Source organism: Euwallacea fornicatus, chromosome 38 (assembly GCF_040115645.1).
Source record: "Euwallacea fornicatus isolate EFF26 chromosome 38, ASM4011564v1, whole genome shotgun sequence".
Classification (NCBI taxonomy): domain Eukaryota; kingdom Metazoa; phylum Arthropoda; class Insecta; order Coleoptera; family Curculionidae; genus Euwallacea; species Euwallacea fornicatus.
Window position 1 is genome coordinate 1,642,677 of NC_089578.1, and position 13,661 is coordinate 1,656,337.

Below are 13,661 nucleotides of genomic sequence, written 5' to 3' on the forward strand. Positions count from 1 at the left end.
AATGTAAATAGCAGTGCGAATGCGGGTAATTTCTAGCATTTAGTTCGGGTTAATAAAACCAATTTTGAGTGGGTATCGAAACTGATTATTGCGATATCGATTACGGTTAAACGGTTCGAATACCAAATCCTGCACCCTGCATGCTTTTTCATTTTAAAACCGGATTAAACGAATTGCCTGCAATTGGTAAAACTTTTTGTCATTATTTGACAAACAACCTCTATTTGCCTGCTGCTCATTACTCGTTTTTCCATCGTCCGACCTCCTTTTTCAGCGGAATTCGCGCGATGCGGCGGGACACATTCGCCGTCGGGTTCCCACGTGCCGGATGCGGCTCCGGAGAAACCAGCTAGGACTTGAAAATTACACCGCGCAGCACGGAGGGAGGTGGAGGAGGAAAAGTTTGGCGAAAAAGCGTCGGTTCTTTTGAATTTTTGATTCTTTGAATTTTTGAGCAAATAAAGGCGACAAAAGTGAAATCGAAATCCTGCAAAAACCCCCGTCGGCGCTCATGAAAGCGCGAAGACTTGAAAATTTTTAACGCCCGGTATTGTGGCACTTCGCCACGACGCCTTCCCGACGGATCACCCAGTACACGCCGGTGAAGTCATGCTTCTCGGAAACACGCACTTTGTGCTTCAGACATGACGAAATGAAAAAACAAATGACCGTCTGCAACTGACAAATTGCAACTTTTTTTTGAAAATAATTTTCGAAATTTTGAAAAAATAATTTTCAAAATTTTGAAAAATCGCAGAGGAAAAAGTATCTTATTTTCTGCCCGTAGGCCAACTTTCAACTTCAATTTTTGAACGTCGTTTTGCATTCCGCCATCATTTTCGGAGTTGCCCGTCGAGGGCAATTGCAGCAAATCAAAGAACTCGTCTGGACGAGGATTCGTCAGACGAGGCTGCAATAAGTTGTTGATCTTTTTAGACAAAATGTGAAATTGATCAAAGGCACTACACACGCCTTGGCGCAACGTCGATCCGGCCCATGAGGAAAATGTTCAGGTTATTTGTGTAATTTTCATAGAGTTTATTGACGCAGAGTTTAGAAAATTTCAGAAATGCAAAACTCAAATTTGAAAAAAAAAGTCGAAACGGGCAGGAAATACCTGAAGCGCAAAGTCAAAAGTAACCCAAATTCATGAGTAAAAAAGCTTATGAGCAGAAAAGACTTTCCCGCGTGATTGGGGCTTCGTGGGTCACGCTGCGTCAGCGGGAGTACCGAATAAAATTTATTATTATTTTTTTTTTTTTAATTAACGGCCTCTTCCTTTAATCACTCATATTTCGGAATGCAACAAACGGCCATTCAGCCGCGAACAACAAAAGGGCCGAAAATTGAAATCATTACGTGCTTTTGCCATTTTTTTCTCTCTTTTTTTTTTTAATTTTTTGGAGCTATTTTTTTGGAACGAATTCAAAGTGGACGATTGGCAAATCGGCTGGTGGAAAGAAACAATAACGATTCAATTTAAAAGCTTCGTGTAGTGGAAAATTTGCAGGCGAAATGGCCGCACACATTTTTTTTTGTGTAACTTATTTAACGCAAATACTCGCGATTCCCGAATCCGGATCCGAGAGCGAAAGCTCCCGGGGCGCAGCGAGACCACCCCCCCACACACACACGGGGCTCAGCAGGGGGAAAAATTCGCGAAAAGTAATAACCCCAGAGACCTTAAAAACTTTCGACGAATGAAACATTTGAACTGAAACGCTGCGACTTTTATTGAACCGGGTGAGGGGGGGTGAGGGTGAGGGTGAGGGAGCTCGTAAGTTTTAGCTCAAGATTCATCCTTAATGCCCTCCGCGCAAAACATCGGGCCACAATTCAATGAAATTGCATATTCCCAAATGTCACCCCCATTCGCGTGCGGGGAACACATCGAGCCGGGGGTTTTTATTAGGGGGGATCCACTGCAAATTACGTACCACTTTAAAATGGCGATAAACTGGATCCTGTGTTGTGTTAGAATATAAACGATCTCATTTCATCAGCGGGAGCTCCTCGAACGGGGCTATTTATTTAAGATTAGGGTGGTCTAAGGAGGTCTTCAATAATGTCAGACGTCGCTAACGTAAATATTAGCTGCGATGATGAGAATCCGGCTCCAAGCTTCGCAGACCGGCCGATAAATGGCTGAAAAAAATCCTCCCCCCCTCCTGGTGCTCCTCCTCCTCCTCCTCCCCCGGGGGGCAACTTTCAAATTGAATAAGATTCGCCGGAGGGAGAATTGGCGGCAGTGAAAAACACGAAATTTCCCTATAGTTAGCGAAGCTTCTGATCTCAATAGTCAAAAGTGCCGCGCAATGCCCGTTGACAGTTAGCGGGCTGATTGATTGATTTTCGCCCCCGTTTCGCAGATTTCAGATGGAGAAATCTTCATATTTTCAAACGCAGCGGAAATAATTGCCCCTTTCCGAACCGCATCAAAACTGAATTGAGAACTTTCAACTCTCATTAATTGCTTAAAAGCTTCGGGGAAGTTACTGGCGAATCCACGAATAACGTTTCGACGAAACGTAACAAGCGCTTTCAGGTTATTTGATATTGTGGAAAAAAGAGATACGAGAAGCCATTACGGCCGTACACTTTCCAATCGGTCCCCGCGACAGGAAGAAACGGGGGGGGAAATGCCACTTCTGGCACAACGCGGTAACGGCAACTCGGCAACCGTCTTTTGTTGCTCTCGCAATTTGAACGTTGACACTGTTTTGTCAACTTTCAAGCCGCGTGACGGAACGTTGTCAAATGTTTTGAGAAGCGCGAACGCCTCGAGGGCGCAAATTCGCATTTTCACCCGAAATCGGTCCGAATGGGATTTTTCCGAAATTGAGTGAACGTACCAGAAACAATAATCGAAGCAAAACACACACGCGCGCGCGATCTGGTTCCGGTCGTCACGTGACGGGCGACGCATCGAAGAGGCGGCGGCAACGCCGCAAACTTCTTTGGTCACGTTATCGCTGACGCCATTTTTCCATGTTTAAATCCTGCAATAATTTAACCGTGTCCGGCCGCTAACTCTGCATTATTCACCTTGATTAATCTTAACAGCGACGATATTCGTCGTTGCACCGACAATAATTCTGGATAGTACAAAGAGCGTTTTTGCCTTCAAGGCTAAGCCGGAATTATTATAATATACGACCCGGATTATTGTTTAATGGAGAACCGGGCTCGAACCCAATTTTCCATGAATTACGACTGTACCTCGAATTGGAAAGCCGAAAATTATTGTACCGGCAAGGGTTTGCCGCGCTCGAAAACCTTTTGGACAAAGGTCAGTTGGAAACATAGCTTTAGGGCTTCAAGAAAACTATCAGTTTTAAACGGGGGCTGGCGCAAGCAAATGCATGGAACTTACACTTAATGCGGGCCCCCTGATTTATAATGGAAGATTAAATGGAGCGCGAGCTTCAATATTTGACAAAAGGCCAATGTTTGTTGTTGCAGATTCATCTTCCATTCAATTTTCCAGCGCATTCGAAATGGAAATATTCGGCTTGTTTTTATTTATCTGAAGTTGTTCTACTTTGCATGTTTGCTCCCCTTTAAACCGGCTTAATGTTTATTCACGTAAAAAAGAAATAATGGTTTTGCTCCGTGCATGTGAGCGTCCAAGACCCTGCATCGACGACACTTTCCACGCCACTACGACACCGAACTGAGGCGGAAAACCTTGAGCCGCCATCTTGACGGTTCCGTGGCTGTCACGGCTTGACATTGACACATTGACAGACCACCTCGGGCAAGCAAATTTCCAACACGCGTAAACTACGTAAACTAACACGAACAAAATTCGTTTTTTATTCGACATTCGCTATCGACAATGCGTTAATCGCCCATTAACTGATCAATTACCTCGAAGCAAACGCCCGGACATTCGTTAATGCGGACTTAATTGCTGAATGGACGCCGCAGAGGGGAGGCCCAGGAAGGGGTTGTTCCACGAAAGTCTTTCTGCGGGGGCAGGGAATTTCAGCGGCGATTTGGCGATCGCGTTAATGTTGCGGCGACAATTGCGTAATATTGCGAGACCGAGTGAATAATTGCACCGAATTACATGGTAATTTCCCATAAATTACAACTTACGCAAAAATCATGATCCGAACTTGGTAATCCGGCAATTCCCGAAATGTTAATATAAATGTAAATGGCCATTAGCAGCGTCACTGCAAACGCTGTTGGTCCCCCCGTCTGGAGCGAATAAATTTTTGATTAATGGCAGTTTGTTTTCCAACCGATGGCACCATTTTAAACGCAGGAAATGAGTTTTTAAATTTTAAATTGAAACAGTTTAAGCCCCGAAAAGGAATTAAATTCTCCGCATGGAATTCGCCTCATATTCCCTCATATTCCTGTGGAAGTGGCAATATGAAATGTACCACCTAATGCCGAGATTACCAAGCAGATCCGGTTACAATTGCAATAAATTTGCTCGCCTTCAAAGCCCTTTTGTAGCAGTTTTCGTAGGATTAAGGCAAGAGATTTATCTGGAATCTCGCAGAAAGATCTCTTTTGAATTTAAAATTCCGTGTTCGCCCCATCGAGAAGTTTTCCCCAGCCGAGTGGGCAAAATAAACCACTGCGTTTCACTAATTGCCCCATTGGAATAATTTGAATATCTCAAATATAAGGAATTGAGCAGTGCCCTAAAATCCCCCCCCCCTCAAAAAAAAAAATGATGTTGTCGGACGCTTGAGCGCCACAATGGAAATCTCCATTTAAAAAGTAGGACGCGATGGTGAAAGGAATTTGGAAAATGCTTTGGAAATATATGCAGCCTGAACTTCCGTAGTATTTAAATTTTAAAAGGGGATTTCACTAAGCTCAGGAGTTAAAGTGGTCGAATTGAAAAACTTCCATTAATGCTCGGTTATGGAGGTTTCGTGGACATCTCATGTAGGTGCACCTCGGCCCATTATTCTCTGTTTCCCGTACGCCCCCTTTCGTGCGTTCCGAGACGTTTCTGTTTGCCTCTTGCGCGTTCAGTATTTCAAATTGACACGAGTGAAATCCGCCAAGGGGGAAAACTGGACGAATTCTTTTGGAGACCCTCCGCGCATGACGCGCTCCGAGTTCATCATGCGCTCGAGCGTCTACCGTGGACGTGACATCTCACCCCCGTTACATCGGATTTTTTTGCACAACTTTCCACACGTTGGCATTGGGGCTTCAAGAAGGAAACGCCCCGTACGCACGAATTTTTGCGCGGCCGAAACTCGGACCGTTTTCAAAAAAGTTGCGCAGAAAGACGCAGTTTTCCACGTGGCCGTTTTGCCATTTGGCGCCGTGAAACCTCGTGGAACTTTGGAACGCGTCTGCGATGAAGTTCTCTGCCGTCCGCGTTCCGAAGAGCTGCGTTCGAAATTGTATTAATCCAAGAGTGGGACATTATTCGTCCGCGTGTAAGCTGGGAACGCACCTGGCAGACGCGTACGTCCGAGAGTGATCCGTCGTTTTTTCCGCGAGAAAAACCCCATTTAGGGGGGGAAGTTTTCCAATTTTGGCGCCGTACATTAATTCCCAGGTCTTCATTACTTAAACTAATGCGGGGAGACGAACGGTGAATTAAACGGCCATGTTTCGCGGCACAAATTGGCCCGTTCGCGAGCATTCTCGCCGAAAGATGACAGCGGGGTTTATTTCCCTGAAGAAGTTTAAGCTTCAGGTAGCATTAAGGCTTGAAATAAATTCTCTTTCGAATAAACTTTCCGACCGCGAACGCCTTTTAAAATAATGATTTCCTTCGAGTTTCGAGCAGCTGCCCCTTGTTGTGCAACAAACAAGTCATCCATTATTACTAGGATGAAACAACAAATAAATTCAAGGTTTTCTCTAAATATAATAGATGAGAGGAGTTTTCGGTGGGATCTGGGGATAGATCCCTCCATTTGGCATGAAGTCTATAACGGACCGTTACACGCAACGTATCCCCCGCAAATTCGAACTTCGGCCGGTTGGTGAACCTCGAGAAGCGATTTATTAATCTTACGATGCGAAGATACGTCGGCAAACTTCATTTAATTAATTTAATTAAACCAGATGTCGCGCCCGAAGGCTCTCACGGTCACGTGCGGCAACCGAAATCGAACGGGTAATCGATTCGAACTTGACAAATGATTGGTCAACTTTGGCGAAGTCCAGTCTGCTCCCGCCGCGGGATCTGGGATCCGTGCGTGCAGTCCCCGTCGCAGCGGCGCGAAACAACCGGCAGCCCCATGGACGGCCCAATACAGGGTGTACCATTCAAAGCTGCGGCGGAAGACTGCTGAAAAGTGGTGCGCGGAGAAGAGTTGCCCGGCAAAAAAGGGGCGAGTCGCGAGGACAGTGACTTTTAGCCCAAACGTCATTTCAGTGTCATTCAAACGTCATTTCAATGTCATTCAAACGTCATTTCAATGTCATTTCAAGGGCAACTCCATATTTGTCTAATTTGAAGAATTTTCTCGTTGTCCGTTTTACTGCAGAGCTATCCTGGATTTTGTCCAGTTTTTGACAATGTCGAAACAACTGCATTTTTTTCCTAAAAAAGTTTGCAGTGCACATTCTGCTTAAGGCTCATGCCCTATCTAAAAAAAATGTTTAAAAATTACATATTTCCACGAAAAAAATTCCTAAATTTTCACTTGTTGGAGTCTGCCGTCTGACGAGGCCTACAGGAAATCGATATTATTTCTTCGACAATCAATCCAATCGCTCCGTGTGAAATTATTCTTTTCATTTGAAAATTCAATAATTGAAACGGATCGCTGCACTTCGGATGGGAAATTCGAAATGATTTTTATTCGTGGAGAGGCCGGAAGGAACGTAAGTTCGGGCAGTGGAACTTCATGCCGAGAGATTTCCGGATGAAAGAGATATCCGTTGGACGACTTTCGGCAATGTCATTAAAAATTTCAAAGGGACGAAAAAAGAGTGAAAAAGTTGGGAACTGAAAGACGCAACCGCTCCCGAGGTGCAACACACACACGCGAAGGCAATCAAACAGCAATTCTTGCAGCCGTTGCCTCCGATCCCCACGTGCGTTGTCGTCAAATTGCTGTCGACTCGGGGATATGGAAGGCGAGGGTCCAAAGAAATTTGAAAGCGAACAAATGCCATCTTTCCATCGGGAAACTCCATGGAACCGATTGCGATTCTGGAATGTCTCGCGAAGTCCTGGACGAGACGCATCCAGGGCCGTGTATTGGACGGTCCAGTGAGCCCGCCTGATCTGAACTCACTGGATTTTTCCCTTGAGATTTTTTGAGTTTATGCAGAAGTGCCGCGACTGCGGACGACGCGAAAAGGCGAATTGGTAAGCGGAGAGGAATAAAGAAATCCTTTTTGAACGAGGGTTGAGACGTGTTTGGACCAGGAAGGACATTCTTCTGAACGTTTGCCTCCACGAGCTTCTCAAATCAGGATTTTAAATTGCCATTTTTTTTCTCATGGAAAAATTGTTTTTTTTTTTAATTAAAAACTCAAAAATTGGACAAAAATCTGGGATGCAGCAAAACGTCCAACAAAGCAGTTCGTCAAATGGAAGACAGCTACTTTTTGGAAAAAATTCAGGGTTGTCGCTTGGAAAAAATTCAGGGTTGTCGCTAGGAAAAAAAGTTGCCCTTGAAATGACGTTTCGGCCTTCTTTGCCGGACAACTTTCATTTGAACAACTCCGTTTTTCAGGTAATATTCGATCGCAGCTTCATCTCAAGTGGGACGCCCTGTATTTGAAAAATTTCTGGCTGGAAACCCGTGGCCTTCCCCGGCAAATTTCACCGTTCCACCTTCCGTTACTTTATGATTTATGATTGTGGTGCGAATCAGCCGACATTTAGCTCTAATTATTCCCGAAAATAACGCGACTCTAATTGAGAGTTAACACAAATTCAAGCGGCAAATAATGAGTAATGGGAAACGAAAACATCGTTTGTAAATAACATTTTTGTGTCGTTTTTAATCGATTTTTCTTTCAAGTTATTTGCGAAATTACAGGGCTGAAACTGAAATGTTCCGTTGCCAATTTCACGTCTGCTTCAGCCCCTTTTGCGAATAAACTCAATACAATATAAATAAATAAAGGTGAAGTTATAAATGTCCTCTTTCGTTGCGCCACAGACGACTGAGCACAGCGGAGGGGCCACGTGCACCGCTTTAATTACTATTTCTATTACAAAATGGAAAGAAGTGATTTTCTGCTAAATTTAGTATTAATTGATGAAGAAAATTGCTACAAGACTTATTTCTTCCCATTTCCTACGTTATACCGGGCGTTTAAAATGGCCGCGGCAATCTTCAAGGGGCGGTCGCTGAGGTCATTGCATGAAAACAACAGCCCCTGTAAGGGTGGCACAGGGCCGGAAACGCATTGTTTCCAAGATTACAGGGTGTTAAACAACAGTTTTCGTAAAATGGCAGTACTTCTGTTAGATGTTTGCGTCTACCCTGTAGTGTTGCAACAAGGAAACTTCTTGAAAATCGTCGAAATATCACAAGGGAATAAATCTCATTATTTGATTACTTTTGGAATTAATAAACCCCTTTAATGACCAGACTTAAGCGTGGCTTATGACGTAAGGTCGGGGCCTATTTTGAGTGGAGACGGGGGCGAGGGTCTCGCGTAGAGCAAGATGGGAGTAGATCTCCCAAAAAGAAAAGTCCTGAACCTCCGTGCAAACGGATCTGGTAGAAATCCTCGCTTCAGTCACAAGCTGTGGACATTTTTCAAATTTTAATCGTCCCGATCAGCGCAGCAAAATACACCGAATGAACGATTTGATCGTGCCGTCTGCACGAATGAATACCACACCGCTTTAAAATTTTTAACATTGCATACGCACGCATTTCATATTGCGGAAGATGCAAATCACCCCCACGTCGGGGAGGAAGCGGCAACGCCGCAATCCTCCCCCGAGGACGGTCGGGATTTGGTATTTGGGATTTCTTGCACAATCCGGCAACACTGTACGACACCGGGCCCAAAGAGGGCCCGGCAAAGAAACGGACGCGACGCAAAGCCACGTGGAGGACATACCCTCCAGGTAGCTCGGCGAGGAGTCGGCTCGACGCCGACCCCTCTTTGGGGATCCAACACCTTTTTTCCAGATTCGCCAGAACGGCAACGGCGCGTGCGTCCGCGGGTCGCCCCGCAGGTTCGGCGAACGGAAGATCACCGTCGATGGGGCCAGCATCGACGAGACACTTCCGTCCACGGCGACCCCCGAAGGGGCGACGGCGACGTGCGCCGCTGCCGTTGACTGGTCTTCGAATCCAGGCGAGGACGGCTTGTGCGCCTCAAAGTTTGCAGGTGAATGCAACTTTTTTCGGGGTAATCGTACGGTTTTACGCGTGGCGCCATCTCCGCGCACGGCCGCGAGGGTGGCACTTAAACAGGTGGCAACTTTGGAGGCGACCGGGCAACACCGCGCGGATTGTCACGGGGGTGACGTTAGAAAATCAACAACGGAAATTTCTGCATGAAAATTGGATAATTAACTTGTTCGCACCTAAATTAATCGAAAATCGATCGCCGATCGGTTATCTACAATTAACGATCCAGGCTATGGACCTACAGACCAAGAGCAGATGAGAACAAAACAAACAAACCCCCATTTTGTTGTTAATAATATGTATCGCAACGGGGGGTGGAAGATCCGTCATGGAAATGCTATTTAATGGAGATGTGTGAGGACCCAAAGCAAACATATCGCAGGAAGTATTCAACGAAGGCAACGCAACAAGATTGGGGTAAATTTGTGTGGCTTGATTTGTAGGGATCGAGGCCTGTGTAGTGAGGGTCTTCAAAGGAAACCCTAAGAGGTCTGACTGAACGCTTTACGTTACACAAGGGCTGCTTGCTTATGTAGGTGAAACGCATTTGATACAAAGTGAGGTAAAATCAATTAAGAATGTCCAAAGACAGTCATCCTACTATCAATCATTTTAGATTTGAACTATTGTACAGGGTGACTATCGATATTTTTATTAATTTATGTAACTCGATCTAGTATTGTGATGATCTATAGTATAACTTGTTTCATTTATAATATATTCTGTATTGGCACTTACACTCCTGTGGTCCACTATAGCTATGTATTATTTGTTCCCTGTATGATAATTTATAAACGAAAAAAGGTAAGATGACAGTGAGTATAACAATCTTACAAACTGAACTCACAGACTTACAGGCACTAGAATGCATTATTCTTAAATTATTAGATATTGTAAGGAGTTATTTTGTTTATTATTATTATTTTAGCATTATTGATAAGGAATGTTTAATAATTCGAGAAGAATGTCAGTGTATTATCTTTTGAAGGAGAACCAACAAATACACATATACAGACATTTTTTTACTATTTTTTCATGCTACTGCAGCACAGGAAGAAATGATTTGTAGAACGAGTGGTACTTGACCATTCACAATGGAAATTCTGTTTTAACAGGGATTTTATCGTTTTCTTTCAGTTGCTATTCATGGAGTCGTCTTCGTGGACAAAGAACGTCCAATTTTCGTTTGTTACTGTCTTGTGTCTTCCCAAATTCGATGTTAATCGAAATAGTATTGTCCCTTCATCTTACATTGGGCAGGAATAAAGGTTCAATAATGAAAAAATAGAAAAACATCTTATAACAACATTGGAAGAAAGAAAAAAACCTTTCAAACGAGATATCACAGTTCACACTTTCAATTTAAAATTTTGGGGGTTGCAACCCTCACCCAAAGAGGTTTGAATTTGAGGATGAAATATCTGCGCTTGAGGACCCAACTTCAGAACTAACGTGTTCCGGTATTTCCCTCACGTATGTGGAAATATGCGGATATTGAATTTATTTCCCTTAACCGTTTCACACTGTATGGACGCGGTGAATTCTTTTTTTCCAGTTTCAAACCAAGTTTTTAGGTTTCGGCGTCTGTGTCCGTTGTCGCTCATGGAAAACGACCAACAATCGATATACTGCTTATCTAGCCGCAGGCGAAACGGCATTACCGCTGATAGCACGACTTAGTAAAAAAAGGTGGATGTTCGAACGCAGCTAGACAAAAAAATAAGACCGGAGCCCCGTTTATTTTAAATAGAGTACCCGATACGTATTATCATGTTTTTGCATTCTGTCTTTAATTTGAATGCAAGTATCTATGGAAAATGGAAACACCATTGTTATGGAACATAAGTCTGCAGCGTTAATGATAAAATAATTTTTTTGAGCTGCACATGGATATTTCCACGGGCGGCTCCATCATATTCGCCTTACGGCCTAGAATTAGGGATGGACAACATTATCCCTGCATCAGCTTTGCACACGTTTCCAACACTCGTTACAACCTTTGTTATTTATCCACCTTCATTTCGCGATATTCGAAAAAGAAATAACTTGTCACGGTCATTGCAAAACATGTTCATACTGTTTTGACAAAAAACTATTGGTATTCAGTTTTCGGAAGCGCCATTTGCTCGTTTCTGTGGATAAAAGTGAGTTATTTTAGATGTTTGGTGTAACTAAAGTGCGGGAAGGGAGAGAAAAAGATTTTGCAACAGGAAAGTGACATACAGGGTGGCGCAAAAAGTTAGAAAGTGTCGCTCGTGGCGCCCTCTGGAAGACACAACTGAATCTTTGATGAATTCGAAGTTCTCATCCCAAAAAATCCACGGAGACGCAGTTTCGTGAAATCGGCCGGAAGATTCAGTCACCAACTTTGATTGCTACTTGAAAATTAAACGCACTGGAGCCCGCCTTTGCAAGAACTTGGTGTCCGAAAACTGCTTGACCGCCCTGCGCAATACCGGAAGTATGTATTCAATAACACCCTGTATAGCGTCCGAGTTTCGTGAACGGCGATGGACACAGATTAGGTTAAACCGGGGGGGGGGGGGACTCGCGCTCTCAGTGCAGCAGCGCCACCACACGGGCCGAAGCACAAAATTGGTTTTGGGTTTTCGCTTATTTTGAAAAAAAAAAATTATTTCCCGAATTGCGGCAGGAAACTAACTGGCGAGAGCCGAAAAACACTTTTCAAGTCGCACTGACGGAAATTAATTTCTCCAAATAACCGACAACGCAAAAATTATTTCTCCCTTTATCCGTTCGCATTGTGAAATGCTCCTTGGAACGCGCAACTTTTTCCCCATTTAACCAGGTCCTTATCCATTACCGTTTTTTTATCTTCTGCACACTGCAGACTGGCAGGGAAAAACTTTTTGCCGGCTCCGAACTCCAAACTTGTAAATAGAGCTTTTTACATGTCCCGAGTCCCTGCTGTGTGCTATCGATACTTATGGCAAGTGGCCAACAGTCAATTCCTCGATTATCCAGTTACAATCGAAATGGCATTACTGAAGATGCTATCTGGTAAACACTATTTCTTCGTTTCGGAGCCGAAGTTTCGACTTCAGCAAAAAGCTTCGAGCACACACACCACGTAAACAAGTTCACGGGGGGCTGCATAAATTCGCATCCCCTTATTCAGTTGAACGCGATTAAATTAGGAAACAACTTGAAAGAACCACCGTTCCTTGGCTTTATACCGTCGGAGGGAGGTACAATAAAAGGGGGGGGGGGGGAGGTTGGGGGGTCGAGAGAGAGAGTAAAACTGATTGATGGCAGTCCATTCGTGCCTCCGAAGAGAAGATTTAGGATGTTTTCGTGAAGATTGTTAAAAATATTACTCTCTTTTTCGGTCTCATAAATACTCCTTTAGATCTGCAGGAACCACGGAGCTTTCAGACATAATACGCATCAGGCCAATCTTTCATGTATTATCCGCAAACACGATTCAAGAAGATATATATATCAAGCTGCGTTTCGGACGCAAATTCAATTCTGTATTCAGTCCAAGTTGTACGTGTGAGAGGCATTACTAAGCGTAAATTTAACAAAACTCCCTTTCGGAGTCTCCGCAAATAGAGATGGCATTTATTAAGGTGCGCACAATACAGGGTGTTGGGCAAATAGTTTCTCGTAAATTGAGCCAACGTCCGAGAGCGTGACTTCGAACGGGGAAGTTCCCCACAACGGCAAACCTAATAGTCGTTTCAAAAAGAAAAAGAAAAAAGAAAGTGTGAAAAGCCGCGATAGAGCCCCAATTTCAGTAAAAAGTCGAGAAACGCACTTGGCCGGCGTTGGTCGCTCGACGAGCGACGAAAAAAGTAAAAAAGTATCGATAACAAACACTGCCGAGGGCAATTTTAAACTGAAATGATAATCGTCGTTCACCGGTAAAAGGGAACGTAGGCGGCAACGCCGCGCCGAACCCCGAGCACCTGGCCCCTTCAAGAGGCCGCCCGAGTTAACTATGCGATCAAGATCGGCAGTCAACTGGTGCCGGGCCCAAACCCCCAGTAAACGGGGCGAGCTAGCGTGCGCAGCTACTTGCGGAGATGTCGAAATGAACGGGGCGCGACGTTGCCACTTCTCTGAAGATACATGTTACTTTCCCTTCCGGCGAAGTCGTTGCTTTTACAACCCAAGTTCAAAGGAGATGCGCAATTACGTGTCCAATCAGTGGTTAAGTTTACGAAAGGTATTTCCTTGTCGTCCGGTGTTGCAAATTTAATTTGACCTAAGCGGCAACGCCGCACCCCACCCCGAGCACCTGGCCCCTTCAAGAGGCCGCCCGAGTTAACTATGCGATCAAGATCGGCAGTCAACTGGTGCCGGGCCCAAAAC

At 44.4% G+C, this 13,661-nt stretch overlaps 1 protein-coding gene and 1 long non-coding RNA gene across 3 annotated transcripts in view; one reads left to right on the forward strand and one right to left on the reverse strand.

Annotated features, from left to right (window-relative positions):
* Positions 1–13,661, reverse strand: part of LOC136349578 (uncharacterized) — a 52,915-nt gene that overhangs the window by 20,872 nt on the left and 18,382 nt on the right. The gene's annotated exons all lie outside the window — the stretch shown is intronic.
* Positions 8,360–10,344, forward strand: LOC136349528 (uncharacterized). Its single transcript, XR_010733820.1, has 2 exons — positions 8,360–9,708; positions 9,767–10,344. It is a non-coding gene; the product is annotated as an uncharacterized lncRNA (long non-coding RNA).